The 14,825-nt window shown below is 49.2% G+C and overlaps 1 protein-coding gene across 1 annotated transcript in view; it reads left to right on the top strand.

Annotated features, from left to right (window-relative positions):
- NUP210 (nucleoporin 210) overlaps window positions 1–14,825 on the top strand; it is a gene marked incomplete at both ends in the record, with an annotated part of 86,580 nt that overhangs the window by 31,820 nt on the left and 39,935 nt on the right. The gene's annotated exons all lie outside the window — the stretch shown is intronic.

Raw genomic sequence — 14,825 nt, 5'->3', positions numbered from 1 at the left:
ACCTCAAGCACGTTACTTAACCTCTCTGTGCCTTGGTGTCTGCCCCTAAAGTGGAGATAATTGTGGCTCCCCACTAGGGCTGTTGGGAGAATTGGTGTATGCAGAGTCCCTACCAAGCCGTCCAAACTCAGCATCACCTCCATTGCGTCTCTCCTCAAGCTTTTCATGGCAAACCTCTATTTCTTTCCTAATTAGAGGACTTACATCTGTGTATTTTAAGAATTCACAAGGAAGGATCTGAGAAAGGCTCTGGCCTGGGCCAGGGTTGGCCTGGGCGATAGGATACTAGTAACAAGTTTATTGAATATGTTTTCTATGCAACTTCTTGCCACCATTGATTTGCAGGCAAGGAAAACGAGGCCAAGAAAGGTTAAGTGATTTGCCTGAGGACACGGCCAGGGCCCAGGGGAGCAGGCTACCCACCTGAGTAGCTTGTGAGTGTTCCCTCCAGCTGGGTGGTGTCTCTAGAGGACGGGGCTGGGCCTTCAAGGGTGGGGTGCACCTCTTGCTGCCCGCCCTGTCTGCGCTGTATTCTCAGGCCAGATAATCAAGAACTTGAGTTCATCCTCAGGAACCTCGCAGGAGCTGAGAGGAAGCTCAGCGAGGAACTGGAGGTCCAAGTTCTCTGGCAGCTTGATGTAGGCAGGATTCCACCTTCAGGCTGTTCTCACAGCCTGGGGGCCCTTGGGGTTGTGGCCCTCTGGGTTTCTCCTGAAACTGCTTCGAAGAGGATTTTCTACATTGACATGCAGTAGCCAGGAACCCCCTAAAGATAGTAATTATGCCAATAAATTGTTTCAGTCACTGCCTACGTTGGCTTCAGAGTTGACTAAAACCCCGTTCAGCCCAAGGGACTGAGCTTGGATTAATGAGGAGGAGGCAGCCGCTGGCCCAGCCAGCCAAAGCCCAGAGCTCCCAGCAGGAGAAAGTCCCATTAGCAGACCATTCAGTTATCAGAGCTGACTACATTCCAGGCCATACCTAGGAGGGGGAAAGTTTAAATTTGGAGGTGCAAAGCAAGCTGCACCAGTGGGGAGTGGTCCAAACCCCCATTCCTGTCTATTTCCTGTGGTCAGGCTCAGGCACTGGGTTCCCAGTGGCACTACCATACCAAGAAGTTGCCCCTATATCTCCAGCAACAGGTGAGCATGCCCTGTGCTGCGTGCGTCCTTCCTTCGTACCTGGGCTCGGGACCTGCCATAGGGAGGTCCGTGTCATCTTCCCAGCTGGACTCCGAGCTTCTCGGGTGGGATCTATGTCTGACTTACCTCGGGGCAGCCGCGTGGAATTGGCTGAGCGGACACTGCACCTGCAAAGGCGTGGAGGTGATAGTCTCTGTGGCGGGCAGAACAGTGTGTGCCAAGTGCATGGTGAGGTGTGTGCAAAAGTCTGCAGGGATGAACCGTCTCGGAAACTGCAGAAAGCCCACCTAGGAATTGGGCCTTACCCTGAAGGAGCAAAACTGGTGGCCCGCCATTAGGCTGCTCAGCATGAAAGAAACCAAAACTGGGGATAGAAGATGCCTGCCCTGGCCCCAGCCCTCATCTGGCTTTCCCTGGCCCTTCTCTCCCGGGCGAAGGAGAACCTTCCAACTGGGCACACACACTAAGATCACCGCTGGCCATGATTCCCGGTGGGCAGGGCCACAGCATGTGGAGGGGTCCCACACAGAGCAAACACAGCCTCCTGGACATTCCTCGGGCTTCTCGGGAACGCACGAAGACGCTCCCTGATGAGAAGCTGAGACCACAAACCAGCTGTCTGCAGTGGAAATGCCAGGTTCCTGGGAACCTAGAACTTGTCTTTTAAAAGCCATTTATCCTCCGTCTCTCCCACCTGTTGGGACTAGTGTATCTTCCCATAACTCTTGGTGGACCCCATCCCAACCACCTGACTCCTCGATCAGTCCTGGAACCTCGAACTTACTGAACAGCCATCCCCCAGCCTGGCCTGCCTGAAGGACTGCTCTGTGCCACTCTCAGAGGAGAAACTTAACGTGGGGGCCCAGCTCCACATTCTACTCGGGAAACTCAGCTGCACAGGTAAGTGACCCCTAAGCCAAATTGGGGAACCACCCCAGGCCTCTTGACTTTCCACGCAGACTGGTCTGTGGGCCATTGTAAGCCTATAATGGACCTCTTGATCGTTAGCAACATAGGCTGTAGCACCAAAAGTTCCCAGCCAGGTGAGTCCGTGTGCGGAGGCCTGCACAGCGCTGTGTCGTTTCCTGTGGTCTGGTCTGTCCCTTCAGAACCAGACTTGTTGCTCTCAGGGGCTCCTGTAGGAATTCTCTTGGGTCATGTCCCTCTTTAGTTACTTGATGGACCCCAAGTACTACAGTACTGCATGCTCTTCGCCCTGGGGTCCACGCAGCCCCATTCTGTACAGGGAGGACGCAGACAGTATCTGGGACACAGCATGCTGGAGACTCAGTTTTGCCGTCAGATTTGGAAGATCCAAGTACATTGCAAGACCCATCCCTTACCCCCACCCCAAACATGGCAGAAAAGACACAGGGGAGCAGGGGCGGGGAGGAGGAGGCTCTAGGAAAAGGCCAGCCTCTGAGTTTCACCCCTGGGTTGGGGGAGGCAGACCTGCAGTTGGGGCCTGACTCGGCCCAGGCGGCCCAGCTGTCCACTGCACTCACTGGGTGTCGTGGGCACACTGCTTCTGAAGCCATGGAGGCGCGGGCACCCCCATGATAGGGACGCGTGCTCAAGGGCAGCCGAGGTCTGCACCCTCCACCTTCCTCTGGACCCAGGGCACGCGCCACGTGCACACAGCGGCATCTCCGCAGCGCGCTCCCCCTAGTGGCCAGGCAGCTGGTGCCCAGGAGCTTGTCCTCAGAAGATGCAGGGAAGCCGGGACTGTTTTTGTGTAGAATGGTCACTGGGACCCTTCCTTGGGGGAGAGGCCTTCTGGGAGAGGTGGCAGCAGATTTTTTCAACTGCACACGAAATTGTTGCCCAGCGGCCTCAGACAGTTATTGAGTGTGAAATTGAAGACCCTCCTGACACCCCCTGCTGGCCTGGGCTGAGGGAGAGGCGGGATCACCCTGCCGGGCTGACCTCATGAAGAGTTTCTGAGGAGCCTGTTGGCTGCTCAGTAATAATTTTCTGGGGGGTGAAGGGGGGATGCCCCGGGTCCATGCTGGGCCTGGACTGGGAAGGCGGTCACCACCGGCGGGGCTCCAGTGCAGGCTAGGTGGGAGCCGGGCAGACACTCTGCTGCTGCCCTTTGACCCTGTGTCCCGGGCCTCCTCGGCGGGCTCACTCCATCTCTAGCAGTTCCTTGGGCTGAGCCACACTGGCCAGGGAGAGAAGTCCACTGTTGGGGGTGGGTGTGGGGTGGGGGCTCACAGTGCCGTGTGGCCTCCACCGTGGGTCTTGGGGACCTCAGTGTGAGCTACGTTGCCATCACACCATCAAACCCTCTTTGTGCTGCAGCCCTGGGTCTGTGGCCACAGAAAACCCATGGTCATCATCTCTGTCACCTGGGGATTGTTGTCCTCTTAGGGTGGTTTACTGAAAGACCTGTGTTCCCCCTTTTTCATGTTGTTCCACGGATGTCTCATTATTTCATCTAATGCTCCTTTCTTTAGGGGTCATCAATTCAAGAGCTGTTCACATGCCAGAGATAAGAAAGGGATAAAGAGTTGTCTACTCATTATCCAATGCTACAGCTTCCAAAAGTCCTCGCCCAGGAAAGGCAGGGACCCAGTGACCATTCTACACAAAACAGCTCCCAGATTCCACAGGGGTGCTGCAGGGCTGTCTAGTTCTGGTTCAGGGAGAGTTCCGGGGCCGTGCAAAAGGGGCTTCCACGGGAGGTGCAGTTTATGGCCGATAAATTCATTGCTTAGACCAAAGTCTGTGAGTTTTACATTGAGTTCAGTGTTGACAAGCAGGTTTTCTGGCTTCAAGTCCCTGTGTACGATGCCTTTCTGGTGGCAGTACTGCACAGCTGGGAGCCACTGTCTGAACATGCCTCTTTTTCCAAAATGTGGACTTTGTCCAGAAAATAATCAAACATATCCTTTCCCCTGACATACTGCATCATGAGGAGTTAAACATCTTTCCGGTCAATCACCTCAAATAACTTAACAATATTTGGGTGGTTCAAAGCCTTCATACTGTGGACTTACTGGGAAAGTCCCCAGAGTTGGGGCACCATAGGTTACGTTATTTTCCTGGTCGGATGTGTGAGGCCAACTTCACCTTGGTGAATGTACCCAGCCTAGGTTTCTTTGAGGGTCTTCTAATTTTCCTTATGGGTCTCCTCATTAGCAGAGATGGCTGCAAGGTCTTGCATCACAGCATAGTGACTGCTCTCTGTACCCACTATAGTACTGGAGCCAACTCTACTTGGTGACTATGTTAGCAGTACTGACTGTGCTAACTGTCCTAACAACGCTAACAATGTTAATTAAAGGAAAAACATTAAAGACAGAATGAGAAAACAGAGACATTGATGAAAAGAAAGAAAGGTTTAAAAAAATGACAAAACAAAAGCCTAAGAAATAGTAGAAAATAGCAGAAAAATAAGAAAAGGGAAAAAATAAAAAATAGAGTTAAAGAGAAAAAGTGAATAAGGTAGCTGGGGTCCAAGTTTATCACGTTATCAGAAAAGTTTCCTGGGATATATACACTACAACTAGGCCCAGCCAGAGATTTCTGGAGGGTTTGGTTTTGTTGTTTTTGTTTTTGTAATGTTGTCAGATGTCTCCTTGGGAGAACAGAGCAAGAAATAAACCAGCCACTGTTCTGTATAAACCACAGAGGTTTTCTCACTTTCGGGTTTCAAGATCCTCTTATTCTTTTTAGGAAAAATGGACCCCAAAGAGCTTTTTGTTTATGTGGGTTATTACAGATTAATATTTACACCAGAAATAAAATCTATAAGATGCTTTCAATGACCTTTTCGTTACTAGTTTGAAAAAATCTACTAATTTCTGGTTTTTAAAGATCCCCATATATCTACACCTAAAACACTCAGTTCATTTTCCTTAAATTCTGGTCTCAACATGATGCCACAACTTGAATTAACATCATGATACTGTAGGAAAATGTTCTTTTGGGGGGCGTGTCAGTGATATACATTATTAACTAGAAATGTGAGAGGAAGACAGTTTTCATCATATTCTCACCTGTGAGATCAGTAGCAGATTTCTCATCAAAACCCTGGCCAGAGGGTGTTGTAGAGCAACCCCGATACAAAACGGGGTGCCTGACTGTGGGTCCTCACCCGCGCGCTTAAAAGGACTTATCAATGCTTTACTGCAGGCACACGTGAAAGGTTAATAAAAGGTTTATTTACAAGGGAAGGGGAAATGAGGAAATATACAGCTCTGGGAGAAAAGCGGGAGACAAAGTTTTAAATGAGTCCTACCCGATCCGCCGATCTGGAACCCCAAAATGGCGCTCTGAGAGCTGGCCGCCAGCCAGGAGCGGTGAAGCCGGGAGGCGAGTGATCGCGAGCCAGAGAGAGCCCTAGGCCCACGTGTTTGGTTTTTTATATCCAACCTGGCTGCCCAACTCCACCCTCCGGTCCCAGCCACCCTCCCCTTGGTGGTGATGGGATTTGTCTTCCCCAATGTCCTGATGGTTTTAGTCTGGAGTGGGGGTGGAGTCCACAAAGCCTGTATGGGATTAACTCAGGACATCACTTCCCCCTAACAAGGGCAGTAGTTTGATCTATTCAGAATACTGAGGGGAAAGGCTGTCAGGCAAGAATCCTATATGTGGCAAGACTGTCTTTCAAAAATGAGGGAGAAATCAAGACTTTCCCAGGTAAACCATAGCTGAGAGTTGGTTCCCATTACACCTGTCTGTATAAAGGAATCCTTCAGGTGGAATGAAAGGACACCTTGATGAAGCAATGCAGCTCTCTGGGTTAAAGCAAGTACTTTTGTATGATTGTGAAAGCACTATTATAACTTTGGTTTGTAACTATTTTCTACTTGATTTGAGAGTTTTTTTAATGTTTGTGGACACAAAGTGTGTAAAGGTGTACTTTTTGTGATAACTACAAAGGGATGGGGTCAGAGCTGGATAGGAGCAGAGTTTTTGTATGTTACTCAAGTTAAGCTGGTATAAAGTCACACTAGAGTGTTCTAACTTGAGGATGCTTAGTGTATCCCCTTGGTAACTACAAAGAAAATAACTCCAGACTATACACAAATGGAAATGAGAAAGGAATTGAAATACTTTATTGAAAGAAAATGAGCTAAATACAGGGCCTCCCCGGTGGCGCAGCAGTTGAGCGCTGGGTTGCGAATCTGCCCGCAGCCTCTGCAGCACTAGTTCGATCCCCGGCTGCTCCCCGGCCACCGAAGGAGGGTCCCACATAATGCGCAGACCTCTCCTGCCGCCCGCTGCTCCCCTCAGCAGTGTGCTTCGGTCCCTCTGCCTGCTCTGCTCCCCGCTCTGGCTCTGGTGAATTCTTTCACCCTCCCGTGCTTCTGACTGTACCCAGTGCATGTATAAATAAATAAATAAATAAATCTTAAAAAAGAAAAAGAGGCGGAGAGAACTCTGCTCTTAAAAAAAAAAAAAAAAAAATGAGCTAAATACAAAAGAAGACAGTCATGCAGGAAATGTGGGCAAAGAAAGTTAAAAGGCACATGGAAAAAATCAGCAAAATGACAGAAGTTTCACCTTAACATAAATGTAAGTGAATTCACCAAAAGGATTTTTTAAAAAATCAAATTATCTGCTCTCTGGAAGAGATTTACTTTGGATCCAAGGACACAAAAAAGTTGAGCATGAAATAATAGGAAAAAATTTTTTACTCCATAAAAACTATTCTCTGCCACAAAAATAGTAACCAAAGATCAGAAAAGATAATTTTATAAAGAATTTTAATACAGCAGGTTTTCACAGTTATATTTATATTCTGGATGACAAACCATCAAATTATATGAAGCAAAATTTGGCAAAATTAGATCTACAGTAATAGTTGGAGATACCAGTAGTCCACTGTCAGTGAGGGAGAGAATCTGACCAAGTGAGGAAGTGGAGGACTCAGTAAACCAACTAGACCCAACAGACACATGCATGACACTACCCAACAATAATCCCATACGTATTCTTTTCAAGTGGACATGGGACATTCTCCAGGAGAGACCATATGTCTTAATAGATATAAAAAGATATCAGACAAAATATCTTATCCTACCACAATGGGTGAAGTTAGAAATCAATAACAGATGGAAAAGTGGGAAATTCACCAAAGTGGAAATTGAACAGCACATTCTTAAATAACCAATATGTTGAAATCACAAGGGAAATTGGAAAATATTTGAGACTAAAGAAGGCAAAACACAACATACCATACTTGAGCAACACAGTTAAGCACTAAAAAGGAATTTGTAGGGCCTCCCCAGTGGCGCAGTGGTTGAGCGCTGGGTTGCGAAGCTGCCCGCGGCCTCTGTGGCGCCGGTTCAATCCCCGGCTGCTCCCCGGCCACCGGAGGGGGGTCCCACATGGCGCGCAGACCTCTCCTGCCGCCCGCTGCTCCCCTCAGCAGTGTACTTCGGTCCTTCTGCCTGCTCTGCTCCTACTCTGGCTCTGGTGAATTCTCTCACCCTCCTGCACTTCTGACTGTACCCAGTGCATGTATAAACAAAAAACAAACAAACAAATAAAGCATGCCTCTATTAAAAAAAAAAAAAGGAATTTGTAGCTATGAATACTTAGATAGCAGAATAAGCAATATTTGAAATCAGCAGCATAGCTTTATAACTTAAGGAACTGGAAAAAGATGTGTGAACTCAACCCAAATCTAGCTGAAGGAAGAAAATAAGAGCAGAGAGAAATAGAGAATGGCACAAGGATAGGGAAAAGCAGCAAACCAGAAGCTGTTACTTTGAAGAGCTGAACAAATTTAAACCATTAGCTAGGCTGAGAAGAACAGAACACAAATTATTAAAATCAGAAATGACTATTGGGACTTTATTAGTGATTGTACAGAAATAAAAAGGATTATTAATGAGTGCTATCAACAGTTGTTCTCCAACAAATTATATAATCTTTATAAAATGCAAAATTTCCTAGAAATAAAAAAATTAAGACCGAGTCATAAAAAAAGGAAAAATGTGAGTAGACTCCTAACACTTGTCAGTAAGCAAAAACCTATTGACAAAAGTTTTGGACTAGATGGCTTTACTGGTGAATTCCACCATACATTTAAAGAACTAACACCAATCCAAAATTGCAGATATAGGAACACATCCCAACTCGTTCCATGAAGCCAGCATTATCCTGAGACTTGCATGGTATCATAGTGCAGATACTGCAAGAGAAGTGCAGGTCATTATTCCTGGAGCAGTTATGTGCAAATCTGCAACAATGCACTAACACTCCAAATCCAACAGCATAGAAAAAGGATTTTCTCCCATACCAAGTGGGATTTATTCTGCATTCAAAAGCTGTGATAGGCCCATTAGGAGAATGAAAAGGTAAAGGTGAAACGAGTCTCCATTAATGCAGGAAAACCCACAAACTTTCAACACCTTTGATGGTAAAATTAGTCAACAAACTGGAAACAGAAGGGAACGACCTCAACATAATAAAAGCCATAAATGATAAACCGACCACTAGCGTCATTCTCCATTCTAAAAAACTGAAAATGCTTTTACTCTTAACAGCGAGGATAAGACAAGCTTGCCTGCTTTTGCCCCTTCAGCATAATACTGAAAGTCCTAGCCAGACAGAAAAGGAAGTAAAAGACACCCAAGATTGGAACGGAAGATGTAGCATTTATTTTCAAATAACATGCTCTTACAATTTTAGACTGCAAAGGTGTCAGCAAAAAAATCAGGAAAATGAACTTTTAAAAGTAGCGGCCGTGGGCCTCCCCGGTGGCGCAGCGGTTGAGCGCTGGGTTGCGAAGCTGCCCGCGGCCTCTGCGGCGCCGGTTCGATCCCTGGCTGCTCCCCGGCCACCGGAGGAGGGTCCCACATGGCGCGCAGACCTCTCCTGCCGCCCGCTGCTCCCCTCAGCAGTGTACTTCGGTCCTTCTGCCTGCTCTGCTCCCCGCTCTGGCTCTGGTGAATTCTCTCGCCCTCCCGCGCTTCTGACTGTACCCAGTGCATGTGTAAACAGAACAAACAAACAAACAAAACAAATAAATAAAGAAATAAACATGCCTCTATTAAAAAAAAAAAAAAAGTAGCGGCCGTGTGGTAGCTCATGGAACTTTGCACAGCCAAAATAGTATTACAAAAAGATCTCATACTTCCTTGTTTCAGAACTTATAAGTTACAATAACCAAAACCGTGTTTTAGCATAGGCTCAGAGACTGATGAAATAGAATAGAGAGCCCAGAGAGAAAATCTTGCATCTGTGCTCCAACAGGTGCATCTGAACTATTCAGTGGCGAGGGGACAGTTTGCAGCAGGTGGCGCTTGGAAAAGTGGATGTCCACGTGCAAAAGAACGAGCTGGGTCCCTACCTAACATCATATACCAAAAAATTAACTCTGCACTTCAGCCCCAAATGTTGGAGTTAAAGTTAAAACTCTTAGAAGACCACAGGGAAAGAGCTCCATGACAGTGGATTTGGTGATGGCACCAAGGAACAGATTGCAAAAGTAAAAATAGCTAAATTGGATGACATCAGAACTAAAACCAACCCTAAAGGCATCAAAGGGCATGTCAGCGTGAAAAGGTATCCTGTGTAATGGGAGAGCAGGGACACATAGGTTCAAGCAATCCCAGTCAAAATCCCCACAAGTTATTTTGTGGCTATTTACAAACTGATTCCACAGTTCACACAGAAGCGCAAAAGACCCTGAAATACTTTGATTTACAAGAAAAAGACATTTTGCTACTTACATGACCAGAATGTATTTGTCATATATATACTTGGGTTTGTCCATGGTTCCTGGGGCACAGCTCCCCAAACCCTTAGAATCTCCTATGTGAGAGTGATAAAGGTGTCTGGAGTCATGTTTGTGGTGGACTCACTGAAGGATGCTGTGGGTCGCCAGGAGAGCCAGCCGTGTGATGAGAGATTTGGAACTTCCAGCCCCATCCCCTCACTTCTGGAGGGGAGAGCGCCTGGAGGCTGAACCAGTCACTAGCAGTGATTTAATCAGTCATGTCTATAATGACGCCTCCATAAAAAAACCCAAAGGATGGTGTTCTGGAGCTTTCGGGTTGGGGAGCAGGTGGTGGGTGGTGCCAGGAAAATGTTCTCAGAGAACCGGAAGCTTCTTGCCATGCACCCTGCCCACTGCATGTCTTGCATCCAACTGTTCTGAATTATCCTTTTGTAATAAGTTAGTGATCTAGTGCGTAAGATGTGTCTCTGAGTTCTGTGAGCCACAGAACCAGCTGAACCCGAGGGAGGGCGGCCTAGGGGCCACTGAGTTACATGCCATGAGGTCACGAGCCCAGGGAGTTAATGACCTGGGCTTGTGATGGGGCAGCGGGAGAGAAAGAGGACTAAGCCCTTCACCTGGGCAGAGTGTCAGAACTGAGTTGATTCTCAGATGCTCAAGTGGTATCTGAGATTTATCTGTTGGATGTGGGGAAACCTCTCCTCCACCATCAGAATGGGTGGTCAGGAGTTCATCTACTTTGTGTCATAAGCAGCATTTGCTAGCATCACCTTGATCACAGAAACATGGTTTGGGGAGGAAGGGGCGGGCAGGGGTGAGGGGCCTTTGCTTCCGATGTGGGTGTTCACGGTGTGGGGCAGCGGCTGTGCTGAACTCAGTTACTAAAGGTGAAACTCAAGAGTGGAAGTTACAAAACAGATCCAGCTTCCAGAGGTTTGGTTCCCTGGATATGTGAGGAAATGCAGACTATAAGAAAAAAGGCAAATATTCTGTGCCGTGATTATTGTTATCTACCATAGCTGAGCTAAATGTAGAAGCATGCTGCGTCAGACCTTGATGCCAGACCAAACTCTGGTCCTGAGCTTGAGCCACTGGCCTCAGCTGCCTCTAAGAGGGAGCCGCGCAGGGACAACAGACCTCTAGGACCTGGTCAGCAGGCAGATGGCATGGTGGGGGAACCGAGATGTGACTGGAACCAGAAGGGGTTTTGTGAAGTTGCTTCATCCTGTGGTGAGGCACATCCGTGTTCCCGGGGAACCTGTACTGAGGTGGGTGGAAGAGGGACTCTTGGGAGCTGCGTTTCCAACTTTGAATGCTGCAGAGGGGAGGAGTACAAGAGCGGCTTCATTCCGGATCCACAGCTCCCTGGGGAACGTGATCAGCAGCACGTGATCCCGAGGGGCCCGACACCTGGTGCCTGGACTAAAGCCATCGTGAGGTCTGTTGAGCCCGAGGGAGGGCCGTAGGTCACCTCATTAACACCAGTGGTCCCTCCAGATGAAGCAGCTGTGCTGTTCGCTTGCAAGCGTGTGGGATTGGCTTTGATGACTAGGATGCCCACCAGCCCCCTCAAATACACCCTTTCCTGGGTCATGGTAAATGTTTGGATCCTGGGGCCCCTTTCACATGGGTACTCCGTGTAACCTTGTTGTTACAAAACATCCTTTCTGGAAGCCCTTCTGGAATATGCTGTGTCAGCTTCTCTTCTTGGGGTTACCAATGCCAATAAAAACAGGAGAATGGGGAGAGGCCAAGGGAACAAAGACTCTTCCTGACAAGGGGGGATTTTCTGGAGGATTAGTAAGAAGCTGAGAAATTCTCAAAGGGGAGCATTTTGGAAGAGGGTGGGAATGTTTCAACGGCTCATAGGAAATGGGATGAATCAAAAGGGCACTGGGATTAAAACAGTTTTTGAGGTGGCATTACCTAAGGTTGGACAGGCACAAAGGCCCCACATTTGTTCTACTTACCCTGTTTGGAGAAATTTAAAAATCTAGAAGGTGGAGATGATGCTGAGAAACGTGACCAGCACCCACTTGGAGCAGTGGCCAGGTGGGTTGAGTTCAAGATTGACTGCAGGGCGGGGGTGCTGCACGCCTCCTCGCTGGGTACCCAGAGCCCTTCGCACAGAAATGAGTCAAATGGTGATGGGGTGGAGAGAAGGCACCCAAATCCATTGGTGAAGCCCTAACTTATTTATTTACATTTTAAAAAGGTAAAATCAATAGGCTGATGAAAATCAGGTTTAAGTAGGTACCTGAACATTTCTTGGCAATGGCTGTTTTCCCTCCCTCCTCTGGTCAGACTAAACGCTGTCGATGTGGAGACTACGCTCATGACTAGAAGGGCTGAAGCAGTTAAGGTAAACATTATAGAATGTATGTGTTTGAACAGCCTTAATGTGAAATTTTGTGTCTGTTTGACCTGATTGTATTATGCGGATGGGTCTTATATCTCACTGGGCAGCGCCCCCCGCCCAGCGTTATACAAGAGAAGTCATGTAAATCCGCCTTTCACGTAGCGCTCATGAGACACGCTAGATGTGGGCAGCCAGGCTGCCGAGGGCCTTCCCTGCAGAGCCCGGGGGGTGGGGGCGGGGCAGGAGGACAGTCTTGATGCCATAACCCCACAGGGAGCCTGCCCCTGCTCATGGCACGAGCTTGTGCGCGCCTCCCAGCGATGACAGCTGCAAGTTTGGACCAGAGCATTGCCCTCCGAGGGGTATTTACTGCCTTGCCACCTGACATGTGTCGAAGCTGCCCTGATGACTGAAAGCCATGAAATGACCTTAGAATCGGAGACAGCTGTGTCTAGGATGGTGTCAGGGAAATCTGTAGTGGGGAGAGCAGTGCCCAGAAGAGTCCCATGGATTTATGCTGTCTGCGAGGGTGAGGAGGAGACCCAGGAGAGGCAAGAGGATGCTCTCCCCTCGGACCGACTCTGGACCTGCCTGGGGGGACATTGGACTGGACTGTGCCTTGACCGTGCTCTCCAAAGAGCTCTCAACTGGCCGACAGAGCTGTTCGGTGTATGGACAGCCATCCAAGGGGGATGGATGACGCCCTGTTTGGAAAGCTGCTGCATAAAGACCAGTGGGTGGACAAACTGGTGGAAGAAGGTGAAAACAAGTCAGCTCAGTGGGCTGAATTGCATGCTGTTTTCTGGCAGTGATGAAAAGTAAAATACCCCTACGTTTGGGTTTTTACTGGCTCATGGATAGTGGCCATTAGCCTGACCACAGGGTCAGCCAGGAAGGTGATGGAAACCTGACCTACTAGAGATACCCACACGGAGCATAGCCCTGTGGAGACCTGAGAGTCTGACACTCGAGCAGGACAGGAACCCCACTCCTGGTTTGGAAGGTGACTGGAATCAAGTAGCTGGCCCACGTGTTCCCTGAAGTGGCCACCTGTGTCCATGATGTGCATGGACAGGAGGGCACCAGCGCGGTGCAGAAGTGGACTCAGCCTGGACATACTCCTCGTACCCTTTGGGGCACAAAATACCAGTAAAAGCCATAAGAGAGACAGCACAGATGACTCTGTGCCCTGGGGCACATCCTGATCACAGCTGGCAAGTCAGGCTGAGGCTTGCAGCCTGGGGGGCTGCCCCTGGGTCCTGACAGGACCAGGCTTTGTGTTTCCGATGGTGGATGCAAGTTCTCGGGGTGCTGTAGAAGAACCAGCGAGAAGGTGCTTGGCGGTTTGCACAGCTGCGTGTGGTGCAGACCAGAGTGCAGTGTGCAGCCTCAGTGCCCCGCGGTGGGCAGACTCCCTGTGGAGGGAGGGCAGACTTCCCCAAGTGAAAACGTGGCTTGTCTAACAAAGGGAGAAATGCGTGAAGGGCTGACTTACATGCCTTTATGAGTGGGGCTTAAGGAATGTCCCCAATGCATAGATTTGTCTGTTCTTGGGGGAGGAGGGGAGGTATTGTTATTTCTTCCCCACATCACCCTTCAGCCTGCTTGAAAGAAGGGTCCATACGACTGGTGCACTGTCTGCAAGGACTGCAAGTGGGGCTGGTTCCTAAGCAGAACTGTAACTTTTTAACCTTTTATGTCGGAATCTCTAAGGGCTTGAGGGCCAGGGTGTGCCTTCCTGCCATCTGGCAAAATGGGGGCTCTCAGTGGAAGCAGCTCTCCTGCCTGGTGGGGAGCATGGCTCCCCGGCCCTGTGCCCTGTGGACCTTGCCTCTGCTGCGGAAGCACCTGCCAGACCCGGGTAGCTGCCTGCCATACCCACCAGCACGGTGGCTGGACCTCGCCCCTCCCCAAGGTGGAGAAGCTTTGCCACGTGTGGAGAGGAGGGGAAATGGCAGCCGTGGGTAAGGAGTGAATAATGGCTGATGTAACGAGGGGACTGCGCTACTGCATTAAGATCTCAGAAGAGATTCAGAGCAAGACACGGCACCGCCTCAGCTCTGTAACGCCGGAAGGGAGAAGCCTTGCGTGCATTGCCGAGGCCACACGCCCGCAACCTTGCCTGTCCTCGTGCCGGAGACGTTTGCAGCTGATGTTGGGCTGGACAGTCAGGAAGGGCGGACTGAGATTCGGATAATGTGTCATTGTTGTGAATTGTGATTTTACTTTAAGAAATCTGTGTTCCAAGACTAGGAGGTCAATTGCAATATTGTGATTTGTAAGAAAAATGTGTGTGGTGATTCAGGTGTTGACTGTGATAGAGGTGCCTGGTGTCAGGTTCATGAGGTGCACTCCACCTGAGGGTGGGGGCAGGGTGCCAGGAGAACCAACCCTGCGTAGAGTGTTGGGAAGTTTTAGTTCTAGTCCCACCCTGACTGCGGAGCGGGAGGGCCACGAGTCAGTCACCATTGTCTCTGTAGTGAGGTCCCCTGGAACCCGAGCAGGGGCTTCTGGTTAACATGTAGAGGTACTGGGGCAGTAGCACTCGGCTTGCCCACCCTTGCCCGGGCATTTCGCCCTCCACAGCTCCCCCATTGACTGTTCCCAAATTATGTCCTTTTAT

This window comes from Talpa europaea (genome assembly GCF_964194135.1).
Source record: "Talpa europaea genome assembly, chromosome: 11".
Classification (NCBI taxonomy): domain Eukaryota; kingdom Metazoa; phylum Chordata; class Mammalia; order Eulipotyphla; family Talpidae; genus Talpa; species Talpa europaea.
Note: the sequence above shows the minus strand (reverse complement) of the source record. Positions and strands in the feature narration are given on the sequence as shown.